This window comes from Daucus carota, chromosome 8, assembly GCF_001625215.2.
Source record: "Daucus carota subsp. sativus chromosome 8, DH1 v3.0, whole genome shotgun sequence".
In the NCBI taxonomy this organism is placed as follows: domain Eukaryota; kingdom Viridiplantae; phylum Streptophyta; class Magnoliopsida; order Apiales; family Apiaceae; genus Daucus; species Daucus carota.
In genome coordinates this window covers 8,122,367-8,132,047 of record NC_030388.2, presented here as the reverse complement: position 1 = coordinate 8,132,047, position 9,681 = coordinate 8,122,367, and the positions used below count along the sequence as shown (strand labels likewise).

Genomic DNA, 9,681 nt, shown 5'->3' with positions numbered 1-9,681 from the left:
CATGCATTTGTCCTTGATTGTTTTTGACATCATCAGTAAATATATATAACTTGTTCATTTTGTCTAATGCACAAGTTGGGGGAGATTGTTACATATTTGATGATGTCACAGGTATCTAACTTGTTTAGTGTGCAGAAGCAAATATCAGAGTTTAGCTGGAAATCAGAGTTTAACGACTGACAGCTGGATCAGAGTTTAAGCAATGATCAGAGTTTGCAGGCGGCTGATTTTCAGGAGCATATCTGACTAAATAAGGAAGATAAATATCAAGAGAGATTGTGCAGATCAGGACAGCAGAAGGATAGCTACTGATTAGATTATTTTAGGAAGCAGATAATTATAAATCAATCAGTAGATATCATGTAACTGTGTATATAAACACAGCTTAGGGTTTACTCTAGACGAGTTATCAATTGAATATCATTCGTGTAACCTAGCAGCTCTTAGTGATAAGATATAAATCACTAAGAGATTATTTGTAAGCTACTGTGATTTGTGAATAAGAGTTTATTGAGTTATTCTCTTATACTTGTGTTTGTCTTGGATTGTGTTCACTATATTATCATATATAGTGAGTTTATTCGGCCTAACACAAAAATATATTAATATTTAACAAAATTCAAAAAGATGTGCTTATAATTCATCTTAAAAATAAGTTAATAGAATTATACTATGTTATGTTAAAATTAAGTTAAAGATTATATAAGATAATTATATCTTTTTTTTTAGCAAAATCTTTTTTTTTTGAGCAACAGATAATTATATCTTATATCGGTTCTCTCGTCTTTTGTGTAAAGCAATTACGATTTTATCAAAAAAATTATATGAAACACAAAATTCAAATTTGCACGTGTACAAAATTATCATGTATATGAGATTCGAATTTTCTCTAAAAAATTTTTTTAAACATTTTAGTCAAAATATATTTTATCTAAATTATATATTGTTTACTTTTAACATGAACAAGATGATATTATTGTTTACATCTCTTAAACTTCACTTATTCAAATACTGTGGTATATTGCATTATGATGATAAGAAGATTAATATTATGGCATGTTGATATTAAGTTAAAATTCAGCTAAAATAAAATATAAATAACTTTTATTATACTAGCTTTCTCGTCTTTTATAATAATAAATCAAATAAAATTTTTCGTAGAAATTTTTATGAAAAACAAAATTCGAAATGAACGTTGTTAGGAAAAAAAAATCTTGTCGTGGATTGTTACAAATACGGGCCTTTTAGTTAAAGTTTGGATTTAATTTTGATTTTGATTAGATAATAATTTTTGAAAAATAAATGTTAATATTTTAATATTTTAATTGGACAAAACATTTTTTTTTTGACATAATTTTTATTTGATCTCACATAAGAGATAGGACTCATGGTAAGCAATCACAGGTTTTGAGTGGCTCAAAATCAGGGTAAAGCTTTTGTGATAAAGAATTCTCTTAATTAATAATTGGCAGCCAAGTAGCACTCTCCTTGCCTGTCATCTTATCCGGCAAGCATTTTGAATTGCCACACAAGTCTATGGATCTTGGAAATGTTAGGAGACATGTGCTTGATCACAGCATTAAGACCCTAACCTTCCAAGATTTCTTGAGATCATGAGGCTTCTAGTATGGAAGGATTCCTTGGTCTTTAGGAATGCATAATTGAGGCCACCATTCCTCATTCCCGGTAGGCCACCATGGTGGGGCAATGCCTTCTCGGACGAAAAACGCCATTGTGATGGATCACATTGATGAATCAGAGCAGCCAAGAGTACTCTCCTGAAGCTCCAGCAAAGGGTGGGTGAGGGGAGTTGAGTTTTCATCTCCTTTGTCCTGAATTGAATTGTAGACTTGGTATTTCGCAATGGCTGCAGGTCCATACCTGTCAAACCTAACTTTATTCTTCCATCATCCACTAAGATTTTCAGATGCTCCAATGACGGGTTTTCTATTCCTGGAGATAATACCATACACAAAACTCTCAGCGTTACATATTTTCATCATTTTCAGCATGTTATTAGGAAACCCTCTTTTGCCCGAGATATTTTCTTTCTTCGTGCTTGCTTCTGGTACTGGCCCTTCTTAGCACTATCAAACACCTCCTTGCCTTCAAGCGCTTTAAGCCATTGCAGGAGAATTCGATCTGCCCACTTCCTATTCTGTAGTTCATTGAAATCTATTACTTCATCGCTAGAATCACTATCTCCGGTTTCTTCATGTTCAGATTCTAGTACCATCCCTCCTTCCCTCATGGGGCTCGAAGGAATCCAAGATTACCATTCATCTCTTCAGAATCACCCATAGCAGTGGAGAAAAGAAAGTATCACTCAGTATTTTGATGTGATTGCACCACTGCCTCCAAATTGAGATGTTCTTGTATAATTAGCCTTTTAGCTTTATGTCAGATGTTCCGCCCGGCAATTTAATGACTTTGACGGACAGAGATCTAGGTGATCCACACAATTTTCACGCTATGATAAATGAATAGATAAGAGTCAATAAATAATCATACAGATAACTATGAGGAAATTGAATTTAATGTATCATTAATCACACTTAAATAAAGCACTCAAACTATATAACTATTATAGTGAGTAGACAAGTGTCACAATGAGCAAGTATCACCATCAACCAAAGGTTTTAGCAAACAACAATTGAGTAGATAAGAATGTAATAATGAAAACAGATTTTACTTAACGTTAGCAAAGAAAAAAAAGGATATTTAGCTAATACTATTGGTCCGTGGTGATACTTGCTCAGTGTGACGCTTATATGCTCACTGTGATAGTTAGTTTGAGCGTTTTATTTTAGTGCGAACAAGGGTACATTGAGTTTAATTTTGAATTTAATATCAAAGAATTAATAACTCAGTAATAATTCCTCCATAAATTTTCTTTTTCTTTGCACCGTTAATAAAATATATGTTCATTATGACATTATTATCTACCTAATTGTTGTTTTCTAATACTTTTCCTTGGTGGTGATATTTGCATACAATGACAGTTAGTTCCAATGTTATTTTAGTGTGAATAAGGGTATATTGAATTCAATTCGCTAGCCCTATACATATCGGCAGTAACAATGTCAAAGGTAAAGTAGAACTATAATTAATTAATTATCATACGTTTTATCTAAGGACTAAGGAGTGGGTTTCATGCTTGTTAATCATTCGTCAATATATTTTGATTAAAATTCACAATACTTAAGTGAAAATGTAATAAACAAATGCGAAATGACCCATTTTACAAAGATACAAGCAAATCACGAACAAAACAAAAAAAAAACCTTGAATATATATACTTCATATAATCCTAACAACATAAATATTCCCTAAAACAAAAATTTTGGCATCTTTCCATAAACTCTAATATCAAAGAAACATGCATGCACACCATATGAAAAAATACCAACCTTCATGCTAAAAACTCATAACCAGCGGCGCGCATATATCCATGGAGACATTACAAATAAAAGAAATGAAAGCATTAAACACAAGATATATGCATAATACATATAAATAAAATCGAAGGCTGTGAAGCAACTCACTAGCTTCTGGGAGATCAAAGAAATTGAGTGATTTGACCCTGTCAAAACAAAGAAGACTACTAGATAAAGCTTCAGGTGGCTTTGCACCAGCCCTTCAAAAAAATTTAAAGATAGTTTTACGGCTTAAGGCGATTAAAATTTGAGCCAATAGATGACCTTTTAGAGTAAAGAGAGGATTTAATAGCCGGAAAGAGAATTCTAGAACAGTACAGAAAATTATTTCAGTCACTTTAGAACAACAAACCTTATATAAAATGTGACTTAATTAGGTGCCAGTTTAGTCTAGGGATGTTCACGAACCCAACCAGTCAGACCAAACACATTCACATAACAGTATACCCGATTAGGATGATAAACAAAATATAATTACTTTATCATACTTTGTATAAATAATTACCACTGTTGTTTTAGTATATGAAAACAATACCAAAGTGTGCAAACAATTTCATTCAGTGTACGGCAGAAAGAGTTTTAGAACATTGCATTGCTATACCGCTATATATTTTTGAAATTTCACAAACATTTGTCAACACTAACACTATCTCACCTTATATAAAAAAGCCTGATTAGGTCAAGTAGAAACACAAAATTCAAAATGTACGTGTAAAAAAATCTCATCTGTGCGAGATTCAATTTGTTTTAAAAAACATTTAGACATACTGTATATCTTAACTGGCAAGTAGCAGCCATTCAGGGGTTGACATTTTCCTTGAATTTATTAAACTGCTCACGCAACTCGGCCTTCTGATTCTGCATTTCATCTCCATGTTCCTTGAGATCACTTAGTTTTTTTCATACGAAATTGGTAGGTTTTCATGCGCGCACCTCCGTGGTCTCTCCCGCCCTTTGCCTTTTTGTCCCCCTTCAGTAGATTAACAATAGCCCTATGAATTGCCAAGATTGAAAATATGTATCATAATTTTGTAATACATAATTGATTGTTAAAAATATACTGAAAGTCACCGGTATTGTTCATTAATGCCAATTGCATGGGAAATCAGTTCCGAATGTCTGTCACCCATGCTTTTGAAGTACTCTATGAAATCTTCGTTTGTTGCTTGAATTTCATTAACAAACTTTGCAGATTTCCATCAGTAATGCATGAGTTTCCTCAACCATGTTCTCCTTAATTCTGTTGCATATCTTCTTTTTTGTAGTTCTCGACTCCATTGTTTTAGAAACTATATAATAGATTAATATCTAAGTTAGTGGCTTGTTCATATTTGATGTTCTTGATATATAGATGAAAGAGCCGTTAGTGTTTTAGGGTACAAAGAGTTGATAAACACGATTCATATGGTACTCTATTAGTCATCACCATTTTTTAAAAATAATTATAATTGATTTGTAAAATATATTAATTACATTATTCTATCAATTAAATATGTTCGATCATAGGCCTAAATTCTTACATATAATAAAATAAAATAGCTGTGTGGTTTCAAAAAATGAAAAGCAGAAATAGAGTACTAAAACACAGGCCTAGCTCATAGATGCCTGAAATAGAATAATAAAATCCGGAGCATTACTCATAGATGCCTGACATAGAATGAGTAGCCTTTGCAAGTCTATGAGCCACATGAGTCGCAGACCTAGCTATGAACAAATTCAACTAGCACTTCCTCGTAGTGCTTAAACATCTCAACACAACGTGACACAATCGAATGAAAATAAGTACGCCCCCTGAATATCCTTACATCTATCTGCAAGCGTTTTGGCATCGGTCTCGAAAACACATCTCATGTACCCAAGATCTTTCACCGAGGAGAGAGCTTCCTTCAATGCTATGGCTTCCGCCTCTCGTGGCTGGTGGCTACTGCAAACCTCTGATTTCTTGCTCTTATAAATCTTCCATACTCGTCTCGTATAACACTGCCCATATATACCAGTGTACCCAGTTTCTGTAAAGACAGCAGCATCCACATTAATCTTCACCCACCAGGCTTATAGAACTTAATTCTGACATGAGGATATTAATCTGAAAAGTTGAGCGAATAGATGACCTTTTAGAGATAAAGAGAGGATTGCCCAAAAGGGAATATTAGAAAAGTTTGTGCAGAAATTATTTTAGTTACTTTACAAATACAAACCTTTTATAAAATCTGACTTGATAAGGTGCGAGTTTAGTCTAGGCATGTTCAAGATCCCAACCAGTCAGACCAAACACATACATGTAAAAGTATACCTAATGATAAACAAAATAGAGCATATATACTTTGAATAAATTATCACCATTTTTTTAGTATGAAAACCATACCAAAGTGTGTAAACAAATATCACTCAGTGTGCTGCAGAAACAGTTTTAGTATATTGCATTTCTACACCACTATATTTGACAAACCCTTGTCGACACTAACAATGTCTCACCTTATTTACAAAAGCCCAGTTAGGTCAAGTAGAAAAATAATGATCATATATTTTACCTAAAGAGTGGGCTGTCATACTTGCTAATCATTCAATACATAAGTAGTACAATGAATTATTCCATATCAATGCCATATTGATTAAAATCAGCAATAATCATTTGAAAAATCAATAAAATAATTTCGAAACAAACCCATTTCGCAAAGAACAAAACATACAACAGAACCTCTAATACATGTACTCCATGCATGTAATCCTAACAACATAGATATTTCCTAAAACAGAAATTTTCACACAAAACCACACACATAAACGAGACATATTTCCACAGAAGCTCACCAGCTTCTGGGAAATGAAAGAAAACGTGTCGCTTGAGCCTGTCAAAACAACCAAGACTACAACTCAAAGGTTCAGGTTGCTTTGCTCCAATAGAATATAAAGGATGGCCATGTCGAAAATACAAAAAGTCAATAAGAATATTACATTCCAATGCCTATCTTGTCTATATAATCTTTATATTTTAGTACTTTTTCTTAAATTGTGATATTCTAATTATCTTCTTTAATCATTTTATTTTATTTTAGAATAATAAAAAATTTGTAACAAATTTCAAAACGACATGTTTATAGTTTGCCTAAAAAAATAAGCTAAAAGTATGGTCTGTTGAAATTAAATTAAAAATTAAATAAGATAAATTTTATCTCATACTAGTTCTCTCATCTTTTTTGCAAAGCAATTAAAATTTTATCGAAAAGATTATATGAAACACAAAATCCAAATTGCTCGTGTACAAAAATCTCATCTGTGAGATTCGATTTGTCTCAAAAAGAATTTAGTCATACTATCCTTAATAGGCAAGTAGCACTCATTCAGGGGTTGACATTTTTCTTGAATTCAGTTCGCATTTCATATGGCCAGAAAAATATTAACACAAAATATTAACAAATAACACAAGTTTGATTAAGTTTTTATATGGCCAGAAAAATATTATCATGAAGCTTGCAAGGTAGCATATATTTCACAAAATGCAAAAAGAAGCTGGGTACACAAAGTCGAGTTTGAGGGGGAGTGTTGGAATTTACAAACTCTCCTGGTGCTTAATGAGTAGGTTGAATAAATGAATCCTGAAAATATGGTGGGCTGGAGGTAAATATCAAGAAACAAAGTTGCAGAGAATCTGGTATGCAGAAAGGTGGCAGTACTGTAGCTATACACGGTTTAGATTGCAGTGAAGAAATTAAAATGGGTTGCTGGCTGGAAGTTATTTTTAAGCTAGATTTAAGACTAAGATTAAACGTATAAACAAACACCAGATGGTCTTCTGAATACTCTTAAATGAGTACCCTAAAATAAGGTGGGCTGTGGAAACCAAATATGAATCTACTGCTGGTCAAGTCTCCCTTGGTAGGCTGATATTAATTGCAGGCATATGTAAGCACTTATGCATGTATCTAATTTATAGCCTATATATAGTGTTGCTGAATTAGTTTTGTAGTACACAGTGAGAAAAACTACAACAGCAGTTGTAGAGAGGAATTATATGAGCTGAAGCTCTTAAGAGAAAAGTAAGGTTGAAGCCTGGCGTGGAGCAAAATTATAAGTATTGTAGCTGCGTGTTACATTAATATAGAAGTTGTGTGTTTGCATCTTAATATTATCAAAGTTTTAGTTTAAGGCCCATACATGTTTCCAACATGCTGGAAGTAATTAGTTTCTTTCTTAATTATATTCTGGCTATTAATCTGGTTCTGCAATAATTTGCAGCAAAAGTAATATTATTGTTCTTTACAATTTCTTTGAAATATTGGGGGGGGGGGGGGGGGGGTTAATCCAAAACCACACACTATTGCCATGTCATATATTTGTGATATCAATATAAGTTTAATTAATCCACAAAAACGTAAAAATTACTTCAACAACCAAACCTAGCAAGTACAATAACAAGTTGTTACCTTTCCTTGAAATAAGTCTGACTGGCGCATCACAAACTCCTTGAATTAGAATAGGGCTTAGCTGATAATTGCCATTGTATAGACCTCCCTGCATTTTTACATGCTAACTCAGTCTCCTCATATATATGCAGCGAGGCACGTTAGTAATTAGTAAAAGGACTTAACTTCTCAATTCGCCTTGTCCACGAGGGACTTACACTATTGATTCCACGAGCATCGCTGCTTAAAACCCCCTCCTTGTGATGATTCAAGAAGAAATACCTACATTATGGCAAATCGTAGCCATCTAGAAATGATTTACCAGCTGGCACTCTACATATTTGCTTTGTTAGGTGGCGGAATAAAATCAAATGTATCTGGTTTTGGGTTCAATAAAGTTGATGCATCGAATCAGAAGGAGCATAAGGCCATGGTTTACTTCTTCAATAGGTTTTATTTTTGCAACCCTACAATGAAAGGGTATAAGGAGAAAGGACATGCATGAAGACTTAGGAAACACATGGGGTTCAAAGATATAGTTGAACTATAGTATCATTTTCAAGCAGATAACATTTGAATTAAATCAAGATGACTACATGGTAGGATATTAAAAGTTCTCAAATGAAATAACTGACAGCCAAGGATTACTTTGTTTTTGCTTGAAAATTATCCTTGTCTGATAACTCAAAATTAAAATCCGCCTTGCATCAAGGACAATAACAACTGGAGGTTCCCAGATTCCGAAGAAATAGAATATGTTAGAAACTTAACCAAATGCATATTGATCATAAAACAAAACAAGATTTTTGGCATCTCACCCAAGTCCTCTTATGTAAGAGATTCCATGTCTTTTTGCATATGCCACAATATTGGTTGGGTTTTGTTGACTGTAATAAGCAACAACAACAAGACTTTTATATAATGCAGTGATAAACATATATACACACATTTATAATGATATTGTGGATTATGTTAACAAAGAAAGAAAACAAACCCGAGCACATGTATTACATAACAAGCTTCCTCCATTATTAAAGTCAGCTAATTTTGACGAAATGCTACAAGAGTTATTCAAGGCACCGCGTTCACAATGCCTTGTGTTTTTTATGAAAAGCTTCTTGCACGAAGAAAACGTGCTTATAAGAAATGGATGTTAAAAGGGAGACCATGTTCTCTGAAGAATGATTTGTTTCCTAAAGCTAATTCCACCTGCAAGGTTGACAAAAAAAATTCAAACAAAGTCTGAAACTCAACAATAAATTCCATAACTTTCTGCACATGATAATTCACTTATATCTTACTACAGATATCTAAAAGCGATGCTAGTTTTCACCATTATGCCAATGGTAATGAAATTGACAATTTACAAAGAAATGAGCTCTTCAAAAAGCTACTTGCCTGTTTTTGGGAGTTGTATTTTTTATTTGGACTGAACCTGTTATCTCTTTTTTGATGCCTGTAGATATTGCCATAAGATCATCTAAATTCCCGTCTGCCTCATTAAGTTTCACAATTAGCATTTCAGTAAATTCTTATCTTGCTAGAAATGCCTCCTCAATGGCAGATTGTAGATCCCCTGGCTTGATGTCATTCAGTTCTATCTAGCTATGAAACTTAAAACTTAAACCAGGTTATTCAGCCTCAACAGCACAAAAAACCCAACAATTTTTTTTATATCTTTTTTACCAAATTTGCTGAGTAATTTCAAGTACACAGCTTAACTATAAAACTATCACACCTGTCCACATGTTCTATAAACAGAAATATCATTCAGTTTTTTATCCAGGCATAGTCCTGCAAGGCTGCAACCAATATATAATTCACAATATAACATATTCAAA

At 33.1% G+C, this 9,681-nt stretch overlaps 1 pseudogene; it reads right to left on the bottom strand.

Moving 5' to 3' along the window:
* Positions 1–1,454: 1,454 nt before the first annotated feature.
* On the bottom strand, positions 1,455–2,012 carry LOC108198098 (ETHYLENE INSENSITIVE 3-like 1 protein; annotated as a pseudogene).
* Between the last annotated feature and the right edge of the window lie 7,669 nt (positions 2,013–9,681).